We start from the raw sequence: 12,063 nt of genomic DNA on the forward strand, positions 1-12,063 counted from the left end.
GCTCCCTTCTGCCCAGGAGCCTGTCTGCCTCCCTCTGCTGTTCATGTTTCACAGGCTATTCATGCCAAGGGACACCTGCAAGCCAATGCTGAGCTGCCCTCAGCCTCCCCTCGGCTTCCCTCCTGCACTCATGGGTGCCCAAAGTCTGGAAGGGACTGAGGCAGCAGGGGGCTGGCATGTCAGGGCTTCCCCAAGCGTGTGCCCACCTGGCTGGACTGTGACAGTTCCTGGACTTGGCCCCAACCTTGCTCCACAATTGCAGTGGGTACTGGGAACAAGGAGAGGCCAGGCAATGAGAGCAGGCACTTCGATCCTGTAGGGTGCCTTCCTGGGCCCCCAAGAGCACAGAGATGCCCAGGTCCGAAACCAGGCTTGGGCAGCTGCAGCTGCACCCAGGGAGATCTTGCCTCGCTAACTCAGAAGGGGTGAGGCTCCTGTTTGTCCCTGGCTCCCGCCAGCTCCATGGAGTGTGCAGTCCCAGCCACACCTCCGAGATGGGAGCAGGCACTGACAGCAGGAGAAACCAGGCAATGAGAGCAACCACTTCTGAGCCTGCAGGGGGAAGGGAGGTCTTCCTGGGCACTCGAGACCACAGAGATGCTGGAGTCTGGAACTGCACCAGAGCAGCTGCAGCGGCACCCAGGGAGGCTGGGCAGCGCCTCCCTCCTGCAGCCATCATGGCAGCAGCCACTCTAGATGGGCTGCTGCTGCCACCAGTATTAGTTTCCTATTGCTGCTGTAGCAAATTACCACAAACTTAATAGCTTGAAACAATGCAAATATATTATCTTTCAGTTCTGGGGATCAGAAGTCCAAAATAGGCTAGCAGGCTGTATTCCTTCTGGAGGTTCTGAGGGAAAAATCTGTTTCCTTGCCTTTTCCAGCTTCTACTTCTAGAAGCTATCTATATTTCAAGGTTCATGATCCCTTTGAAGATCTTCTATCTTCCAAGTTGACAGTATAACATCTTCAAATTTCTCTCACTCTCTAACTGACACACTTATCTCCTTTTATAAGGGCCCTTGTGATTGCACTGAGCCTACCTGGATAATCCAGGATACTCTTTCCATCTCAGGATCTTTAATGTAGTCACATCTGCAAAGTCTTTTTCCCCTTGGAAAGTAACATATTCAGTTTTCAGGGATTGGGAGGTATATATCTTTGGGGTACTATTATTCTTTCTACAAAATATATGTAAGCTTGGTATTATTTCTTCCTTAAATGTTTGGAAGAACTTACCAGTGAAACCATGTGGGACCGAGGTTTTATTTGTGGGAAGGTTTATAATAATACATTTAAGTTATTTAATACAAAATAAACTCTTCAGGCTTGGCATGGTGACTTGTGCCTGTAATTCCAGCACTTTGGGAGGCCAAGGCATCAAACTCTTGGCCTCAAGTGATCCTTCTGCCTCAGCCTCCTAAGTAGGTGGGACTGTAGGCACATGTCACCATGGCTGGCTTTGATCACTGATCTTTGATGTTACTATTTTAATTGTTTTGGGGCACCACAAACCACATCCATATAACATGGTGAATTTAGTCAATAAAGGTTGTGTGTGTTCTGATTGTCCCACCAACTGTCTATTCTCCCTTCTCTCTCTCTCTCTCTCTCTCTCTCTCTCTCTCTCCTCCAGCCTTCCTATGAGACAACAATATTAAAATTAGTCTATTTAATAACCCTACAACAGCCTCTGAGTATTCAACTGAAAGAAAGAGTTGGATGTCTCTCACTTTAAATCAAAAGCCAGGAATGATTACTTTTACGACTAAGATTAATGTTAGTTGTCATTTTCTCAAAGCATGTTAAAAGCCAAGATAGGCCAAAAGCTAGCCTCTTGTGCCAAACAGTCAAGTTGTGAATGAAAAGGAAAAGTTCTTTTCTTTTTTCTTTCTTTCTTTCTTTTTTTTTTTGAGACAGGGTATTGCTCTGTCACCCAGGCTGGAATGCAGTGGCATGATCATGGCTGACTGTAGCCTTGACCTCTGGAGCTCAAGCCATCTTCCTACTTTGGCCTACCCCAAGTAGTTAGGACCACAGACGTGAGCCACCATGCCTGGCTAATTTTTTAATTTTTTGTAGAGGCTGGGCCTCTGCGTGTTGCTCAAGGTGGTCAAAAGCTCCCGGGCTCAAGCAATGTGCCCACCTTCGCCTCCCAAAGTGCTGGGATTACAGGCATGAGCCACTGCACTGTCTAAGAAATGTTCTTGAAAGAAATTAACACGCAAATAAGAAAGTGAGAATGTGAGAAAGTGAGAAAGGCTGTTGCCAATATGGAGAAAGTTTTAGTGGTCTGGATAGATCATCCCAGCCACATCATTCCCTTAACCTAAGGGAAGAGAGTTAGCAAGGCCCTAACTCTCTTCAGTTCTGTGAAGCTGAGGCAGGTAAGGATACTGCAGAAGAAAAGGTGGAAGCTAGTGAAGGTTGGTTCATGAAATTTCATGAAGAAGCTGTCTCCATAACATAAAAGTGCAAGGTGAACAGCAAGTGTTAATACAGAAGCTGCAGCAAATTATCCAGAAGACCTAGCTAAGATTATTGATCAAGGTGGCTACACTAAACAACAGATTTTTAATGTATATGAAACAGCCTTCTATGAGAGGAAGATGCCTTCTAGGACTTTTATAGCTAGAGAGAAGTCAATGCCTAGCTTCAAAGAACAGACTGATTTTCCTGGAAGGGGTTAATGCAGCTAGTGACTTTAACTTGAAGCCGATGCTCATTTAGCATTCCAAAAATTTTAAGGCCCTTAAGAATTACGCTAAATTGGTGTGTGCGCCTAATCTCAGCTGGTCCACCCAAGACCCGTTGAGCACGAATCCTAGTCCCCCAGGCAGTCCCTTATCTGCTCCGACAAGATGAAACAATCATGAACCAGGAAAAACTCACAAACTGCAGGCACAAGTGCGCATTGGTGGGAAAGGAACTTCTCGCAGAAAGACGGTGGTTCATAGAGCAGCCGCAGTGGATGTTAAAAAACTTCAGTTCTCCTTAAAGAAGTTAGGGGTAAGCAGTATCTCCGGTATTGAAGAGTCGAATATGTTTACAAACCAAGGAACAGTGACCACTTTAACCACCCTAAGGTTCAGGCATCTCTGGCAGTGAACACTTTCACCATTCATTACAAGCCATGCTGAGACAAAGCAGCTGACAGAAACGCTACCCAGCATCTTAAACAAGCTTGGTGCAGGCAGTCTGACTAGTTTAAGGAGACTGACTGAAGCTCTGCCCAAACAATCTGTGGATGGAAAAGCACCACTTGCTACTGGAGAGGAGGATGATGATGAAGTTCCAGATATTGTGGAGAATTTAGATGAGGCTTCCAAGAATGAGGCAAACTGAATTGAGTCAACTTCTGAAGATAAAACTTGAAGTTACTGGGAGCTGCTATTTTATATTATGACTGCTTTTTAAGAAATTTTTGTTTATGGATCTGATAAAATCTAGATCTCTAATATTTTTAAGCCCAAGCCCCTTGGACACTGCAGCTCTTTTCAGTTTTTGCTTATACACAATTCATTCTTTGCAGCTAATTAAGCCAAAGAAGTCTGGGAATCAAGTTTGAAACCAAGGTTAATAAAGTTCTTTGCCTAGTTAAAAAAAAAAAAAGAATTATGCTAAATCTACTCTGCCTGTGCTCTATTAAAGGAGCAGCGAAGCCTGCCTGACAGTACCTATGTTTATAGCATGGTTTACTGAATATTTTAAGCCCACTGTTGAGACCTGCTGCTCAGGAGAAAAAAGATTCCTTTCAAAATAACATTGCTAGGGCCCAGTGCAGTGGCTCACACCTGTAATCCCAGCACTTTGGGAGGCCGAGGCGGGTGGATCACGAGGTCGGGAGTTCGAGACCAGCCTGACCAACATGGTAAAACCCCATCTCTACTAAAAACACAAAAATCAGCCGGGCATGGTGGTGCATGTGTGGGTAATCCCAGGTACTCAGGAGGCTGAGGCGGGAGAATCACTTGAACCGGGGAGGCAGAGGTTGCAGGGAGCTGAGATCGCGCCATTGCACTCCAGCTTGGGCAACAGAGTGAGACTCCATCTAAAATAAATAAATAAATAAAAATCACACTGCTCACTGACAATGTACCTGGTCACCTAAGAGCCCTGTTGGAGGTATACAAAGAGATTAATGTTTTTATGCCTGCTAACACAACATCCATTCTGCAGCCCACAGATCAAGGAATAATTCAACTTTCATCTTATTATTTATTTGGAGAAAAACTCTTAAAGTGTTTTTTCCCTCTGTTTTCACACCACAACAATCAACACAGAAGGCTTCTGTGGCTCAATGTGTCGGGATTTTTCCCCACCAACAAGCAGTGAACACCAATCTGACACTACCTGGAGACAGATCAGATCCCACAGGTTGAAGGTTCAGTCCTCAAGACTAATCCCCAAGCTTCAGACACACATCACAAGTCTGGGCCTGGTGAACTTCTGTCTTCAAGTTGGAGTCCCCACAACCCTTCTTCGGGATCAACTGATTTGCTGGAGTGGCTCACAGAACTCAGGGAAACATTTATTAATACACTTACTGGTTTATTATAAAGGACGTTACAAAGGATGCAGATGAAGAGAAGTATACAATGAGGTATAGGTGAAGGAGCACGGAGGTTCCATGTCTTCTCTAAGTGCACCATACTCTAGGAACCTCCACATATTCAGCTATCTGGAAGTGCTCCAAATCCTGCTCTTCTGGGTTTCAGAGAGGTTTTGTTACATAGGCATGATTAATTAAACCATTGGCCATTGGTGTTCAGTTGACCTTTGTCCCCTTATCCCCTCATCAGAGGTTGGGGGATGGGGTTGAGAGTCCCAATCCTCTAATCATGCTTTGGTCTTTCCAGTGACCACTCCCACCCTGAAGCTATTATTCAACATTAGCTGTACAAAAAGATAGTACTTCGGAGATTCCAAGGATTTTAGGAGTTGTGTGCCAGGAAATGGGGAAAAAAACCCAAATATATATTTCATTATGTCACATTAAGAAATACATTTTATAATGCTATAGCTGCCAAAGATAGTGATTTCTGTGATGGTTCTGGAAAAAATACATTGAATACCTTCTGGAAAGGGTTCACCATTCTAGATGCCTTTTAGAATATCCATGATTCATGGGAGAAGGTCAAAATATTAACATTATCAGAAGTTTGAAAGAAGTTTATTCCAACCCTCGTGGTTGATTTTGAGGGATTCAAGACTTCAGGGAGGAAGTAACTGTGATGGAAATGGTAAGAGAACTAGAAATGGAGCCTGAAGAAGTAGTTGAACTGCTGCAATCTCATGATAAAACTTGAACGAATGAGTAGTTACTTCTTATAGATGAGCAAAGAAAGTGGTTTCTTGAGATGGAATCGACTCTCAAGTGAAGATGCTACGAACGTTGTTGAAATGACAACAAGGACTTAGGATATTCCATTAAATTAATTAATAAAGCAATGGCAGGCTTTGAGAGGATCAACTTCAATTTTTAAAGAAGTTCTACTGTGGGTACAATGCTATCAAGCAGCAGCTCATGTTACAAAGAGCTCTTTCGTGAAAGGAAGAGTCAATCAATGTAGCACACTTCATTACTGTCTTATTTGAAGAAATTACCACAGCAACCCTAACCTTCAATAACTACCATTCTGATTGATTAGGAGCCAGCAACATCGAGACAAGACCCTCCACCAGCAAAATAATTTTGGCTCATTGAAAGCTCAGATGATCATTAGCATTTTTTAGCAAGAGTATTTTTAATGCATGTATATACATCTTTTTTATACACAATGCTACTGCACACTTAATAGACTATAGTATAGTATAAACATAATTTCCTGTGCACTGGGAAACCAAAAAATTTGTATCTCCTGCATTACTGCGATATTCGCTTTATTGCAGTGGTCTAGAACGAAACTACTCCAAGGTGTGCCTGTACTTCAAATCATGATGTCTTAATTTGTTTTCTTAAAATATGTCTGTATGTGTATCCTAAGCAGATAAATCAGGACATGATTATTCATATTATTAGAGGCAAGTGAAGTTTAGAGAGAGGTCTCCATACTAGACCATATTTATTTCTCTCTTTGAACTACTGTGGTTGTTACTGTTTACACTATCCCCTTGCTACTCAAAGTGTAATTTCAGAGGTATTCCTGTAATTGTAATATAATGCCAGCATATTTTTTTAATGTTACCAAACATAACAAACCTTATTTCAGGAAAATCGAAATACCATCAACAAATGAAATGTGAAATAATGCCCTTGATAGTAATTTCTTTTCCCTTCTACCAATAGAGGGCAACATGAACAAGTTGCTGACTTGATGGTAGTGTTCAAACCTCCTGTCTCAGCAAAGTTCAAAACAGACAGTATTAAACTTGTGACAAACAAAAGCAGTACAAGTTGAACTACAAAATGTTAGTAGGAGGAGCTTCTGTCTGGTTTCTCTGCCTAGAGTCTCACCTCTTTCCAATTCCCCTACTATAGTGCTGCTAGAAATTCCTTTCTAAAAGAGAAATCTGATATCATTCCCTTGATTTTATTTTTTTTTTTTTAAAGCTCAGTTGTACTCTATGATCCACAGGATAAAAGGCCAAATTCTTTAGTGTGATATTTGGGTTTGTTCTCAATATGACTTCAACTTTCATTTCTCACCATTGTCCACATTTGGAAACTTCTTTAGCCACGCCAAGCTACTCATGGTTCCCCAAACACAATATACTCTTCTATACCTTGATGATGCTTTGCTTTGGTGGTTCTTCCACCTGAAATTCCCTGTACTTCCACTCCCCATTAAACACTTACTTTTCATTCAAGGCCTGACTCAAAAGTCATCTTTCTGTGGAGACTTTCTTGACTCCCCATTGTTGAACCTTGTTTCTCCCACAAATAGCATATATTACAGATAGAATTGTTTTAGAATAATCAGTTTGTATTCCTTAGCAGACTACCAGGTCTCTGAGGGTTCATGTGTCAAAAGAAAACGTCTTATTCATCTTCATGTCTCCAGTGCCTAGTATGCAGTAAATACTCATAATGTGTGTTTGTTGAATGAACAAAGAAAAGGAACTAAATGGAGAGTTCTCATACTGAACAAAACACCTTGTGTAAAATTTTAGACAGACATTGCAGCTAAGGCTTGTGGATGGTGCTTCTCACAAGTTCAGGAAGCATCAGATGTGACTAAAAGATTATTTTTGAAATATATAGATGTTTTTGGCGAATTTTAATTTCCCTGTTGCTTCTTAGCAGCCAGATTTTTTTGTAGTATAGTTAAGATGAAGGTTCTTTGGTGCAGAAGTATGGAGATATTATGTCACTTACAATTTGGAGAAATCCTGGTTGCACGAGGTCACCTATTTCTAAGCCAGGTGGAATTCTACTTTCTGCTTCTCTGGAGACAAGGGATGATCTACGGTCTGTGTGTACGTGGCATACTCAATAACCAATTCCAGTCTCATTGATGCCTGTTTGCTGAGATTAGCATTCACACAGTGACAGAAGAAGGTATTCCTCTCCTGATTCTACCTCAGACTTGTAAACTGCAGTACATTTAAAAACACATGATGTATATACCAGTAAGTAGACACAGCTGATGTTTTGCAGAGGTGATCATTGCTAAACCATCTGCCAGGTTTTGCAGTTGGTTAAAAAAAAAAGAAAGAAAGAAATTAGTTCAGCAGGATTTGCTCTTCGCAAAATCATGTTGAGTTTTGCCAATTCTACGTAATTTGATATACTCTTGCTAATTGAGTAAGAGAAAAATGCTTTCACATTGCACTGCAGGAAAAATATGGCCATTGTCCTTATGACCCTTGTTAAAAAATATTCAATCATGAGTTAGATAGGGTTATAGTAAATAAAAGCGAAAATAAAAAAGACTGAGACAGCTGAGGAATTCAAAATTGTGACTAAATCAAAACTGTTTGTAGCTACCATAATAAAATAGATATACTACTGCAATGTCTTAAACTAAACAGAGTGAGGAGGTTGAGATCTAAAACTAAGAGTAGGCTGCCTTCTGGGATCAAAATAAATCCAATCCAGAGCTTGGAGGTCTGTCTACTAGTAAATTTCCGTAAAAAGAGTGTAGGAGTTTGTGATCCATGACACAAATAATTTCTACCCAATTCAGAGTTGAAATCCTCACATGATGAATGTATTGCAAAATATAGGCAATCTAGCTGATGATTAGAAAAAAAAGATTTGTTAGGAGACTTTTTGGCCCCTTTGTGTTTTTTTTGTTGTTGTTGTTGTTTGTTCTTTGTTTTTTTTTTTTTGAGACAAGGTCTCCCTCTGTGGCTCAGGCTGGAGTGCAGTGGTGTGATCACGGCTCACTGCAGCCTTGAACTTCTGGACTCAGGTGATCATCTCACCCCAGTGTCCCCAGTAGCTAGGACTACAGGTGCACGCCACCATGCCTGGCTAATTTTTGTACTTTTTATAGAGAGGGGGTTTCACCATGTTGCCCAGGCTGGTCTCAAGTTCTTGGGCTCAAGCAATCATCCCGCCTTCACGTCCCAACGTGCTAGGATTATAAGTGTGAGCCACTCTTCCCGGCCTACTATGTTAATTTCATAATGATTGAAAATTAATTAATTCAACAAATTTACATATTCTGCTAATACAGAGCACACACTATATGCAAGACATTGCAGGACACTGATACTATATATTTGTCAGTTAAAATAAAATTGTTGGCCAGGCACAGTGGCTCACACCTGTAATCCCAGCACTTTGGGATTCAAGGGCAGGAGGATCACTTGACTCTATGTGTTGAAGACCAGCCTGAGCAACATAGTGAAACCCCATCTCTCAAAAAAAAAAAATTAGCCAGGCATGGTGGCACACACCTATAGTACCAGCTACTCAGGAGGCTGAGATAGGAGGATTGCTTAAGCCTGAAAGATCAAGGCTGCAGTGAGCTGTGATCATGCCACTACACTCCAACCTGGGTGACAGAGCAAGACACTGTCAAAAAAAAATTAATACCTTGCAGCAATAGATCATAGATGTTGACCTATATGCCATACATTTTATGGCAGTTTGTTAACATACTTATCAGCTGCCTCTATCTCTTCATGACATTTTACCAAAAGCTTAAGCTTCTGTTAAATTGGAAATAATTGCCTTCCTATATGACTTTCAGAAAATCTACAGAAATGGTTCTAGGTGTTCTCCATACCTTTCACAGGCAGCTCTGTACTACACAGTCTTCTGCTGGGGCTTCTGGTCCCACTCTGTCCTCTGTGCCCTGAAGGTTGACCTCTGTGGACACCATCATATGGGGTTTCTTATTCTTTGCTTCCAGGAGGTTCAGCCAGAAGGGAAGCACTGGCCTGAAATATAAGTGAGGAGTACAGAGAGATTGGGATATTTATTTGCCTTTCTTCTGCATCATGATTATGGCAGTGGCTCTACACTCTATGGACACAGTTCCTACTTAGTGACTCCTCTTCCAAGACTCCAGGTCTTTCAGGGTTCTGGCAGCACAGTTTCCTCCTCTTGCCCCTTCAGGCCTAGGGGTGAGAAGTGCTCACTGCTATTGTTCATCCTTGGGTGGTTCCCTGCCCCCGTATTGGTTCACTTACCTTCTCATGCCCCTCTAAATCATCCCTTCATTACTTTCTTTTCACTTAAACGCTTTTTTTTTTGTCTGAACCAGCCTAAAGTTAAACATGTTAATGTGCCCTCTGCTTCCTGCTAGAACTCAAGAAGATTAGAAACAAACAAAAAGTTTTATATCCAGAAGAAAAGTTCTCAATGGTAACATGCTGAAAGAATGAAAGCAATTTGAACTACATCTGAATCAACAGAGCAATGAAATTCAGCTTCCAAGGAGCTCGTAGACAATTTCTGCAATTCCAGAAGGTAACTATATACAATATAGTTGGATAGTTTATTTAATTATCTGTAGTCAGTTAATTCACTGGGAAGAAAGTCGTTCCTGTTTTTTATTTTGTTTGTTTGTTTTTTTTTTTGCATCCTGTGTATTCAACAAGGATAGAGCCACGCCTATTTCTTTGCCTATAGTGTGTGGCTGCTTCTTGCTACAATGGCAGAGTTGAGTCATTGTGACAGAGACCTTGTGGCTCACAGAGCCTAAAATATCTACTATCTGGCCTTTTACAGAAAAAGTTTGCCAACCTCTGAACTAATTGATTGAATAATATATAGTTGTAGTTTTATTTCTTTTGGCCTCATTTAGACACAACCTTTTGTGCTCAATATGCTTATCTTATACATATGGTGGTTCAATAAATATTGATTAGTGAAGAAATTGAGAATGCACTGACAAACTTAGGACTCATGACCCTCAGTTTTGTGATAAACATGGAGAATCTATTTTAATTTTTTTATAAGATTTATTAGCCAAATCATATATGTGATTATAGGAATTTGGACTCTGATGTTGTAAAAATTGTTAACCTGGGTTGGGTGTAGTGACTCACACCTGTAATCCCAGCACTTTGGGAGGTGAAGGCAGGCAGATCACTTGAGGCCAGGAATTTGAGACCAGCCTGGCCAACATGGCAAAACCTCATCTCCTATTAAAAATTCAAAAATTAGCCAGGCACAGTGGCCCATACCTGTTATCCCAGCTACTTGGGAGGCTGAGGCATGAGAATCACTTGAGCCTGGGAGGTGGAGGATGCAGTGAGCCAAGATTGTGCCACTGCAGCCTGGTTGACAGAACAAGAGTCTGTCTTAAAAAAAAAAAAAAAAAAAAAAAAATTGTTGATCTGGCAATACTGCACATTTAGTATATGATAAACATCATTACTAAAAATGCATTTGAATTCTATTTATCGTTTAATTCAAACTGAGAGGCATGTTCAGGCTTGTTTTTGTTTTTCTTTAGAGATAGGGTCTCATTGGGTCACTCAGGCTGGAGTGCAGTGGCACAATCATGGCTCACTGCAGCCTTGACCCTCTGGCTCAAGCTATCCTTCCACCTCAGCCCCCTGAGTAGCTGGGATTATAGACATGAGTCACCACATCTGGCTAATTTTAAAATTATTTTATAGAGACAGGCACTCTGTCGCCCAGGCTGGAGTGCAGTGGCGTGATCTCGGCTCATTGCAACCTCCATCTCCTGGGTTCAAGCGATTCTCCTGCGTCAGCCTCTCAAGTAGCTGGGACTACAGGGATCTGCCACCACAACCGGCTAATGTTTTGTATTTTTAGTAGAGAAGGCGTTTCACCATGTTGGCCAGGCTGGTCTTGAACTCCTGACCTCAGGTGATCCACCTGCTTTGGCTTCCCAAAGTGCTGGGATTACAGGCATGAACCACCACACCTGGCCTATTCTTTTTTAAGTGTTTTCTTTATGTGTTGTGGATTTTTTTTTCCAAATATGACAATGAAATGTATTATTTTTATGATGAGAAAATAAAATAGTTTACAAAATATGCAAAATAATAAACCTAATGTAACTGAATATTTTATATCGCTATTTTAGTTGAAGAAACCAAAGACAGATCTTTAGTTTAAAAAAATTGTTGAAATAAAATTGAGTCTGAGAACTCTTCTCAAACTAATATTTTAAGAAAATAATCAATTAGCATGTATTGATTGAAAATTAGGAAATCACATTCAAATTGTAAATTTTTAAAACGTTTCATGTGAATTTTAACTTTTCAACAGCAGAACATCAATTACATAGTCGCTTAAGAATGTATGCATTTCTTAATATCTTCCTACTACCATTCACTAGGAGGAAATAAAATATCTTCAGATATCCTCACTTGTAATCTTTATTATAATCTGTAATTTGTACTTTTAAAATGGAAGCAGATCTTTGCTTTTCCTATGGTTCAAAGTATTTAATTGTTTTAACTCACGCTTATTTTCAGTACCCTTAAAACTACCAATGGTTCTTTATGTGGAAATCTTTTTGCTCATTTATCTTAAAAGGAATGCTGTGTGAAAAATTTAAGTCACGTTCTAAAGATGGTATTATTATACCCAAGAATGCCCAGTTTGTGTTTCTTTTATTAGAACATCTTAAGCTCTTGTGTCGTGCTACCCATCAGTTATAACTGTGATCTTCACCATGAGGAAAGGGC

The 12,063-nt window shown here is 40.7% G+C and overlaps 1 long non-coding RNA gene and 1 pseudogene across 1 annotated transcript in view; both read left to right on the top strand.

Moving 5' to 3' along the window:
- Window positions 1-11,737, top strand: part of LOC135966915 (uncharacterized) — an 87,277-nt gene extending 75,540 nt beyond the window's left edge. The window contains exons 3-4 of the long non-coding RNA XR_010580637.1: window positions 9,702-9,865; window positions 11,023-11,737. This is a non-coding gene — a long non-coding RNA (uncharacterized lncRNA). The remainder of the gene's footprint in view (window positions 1-9,701; window positions 9,866-11,022) is intronic.
- On the top strand, window positions 2,870-3,483 carry LOC102135197 (transcription factor BTF3 pseudogene; annotated as a pseudogene).
- Window positions 11,738-12,063: the final 326 nt, after the last annotated feature.

The sequence above is a fragment of the Macaca fascicularis genome, chromosome 13 (genome assembly GCF_037993035.2).
Source record: "Macaca fascicularis isolate 582-1 chromosome 13, T2T-MFA8v1.1".
NCBI lineage: Eukaryota > Metazoa > Chordata > Mammalia > Primates > Cercopithecidae > Macaca > Macaca fascicularis.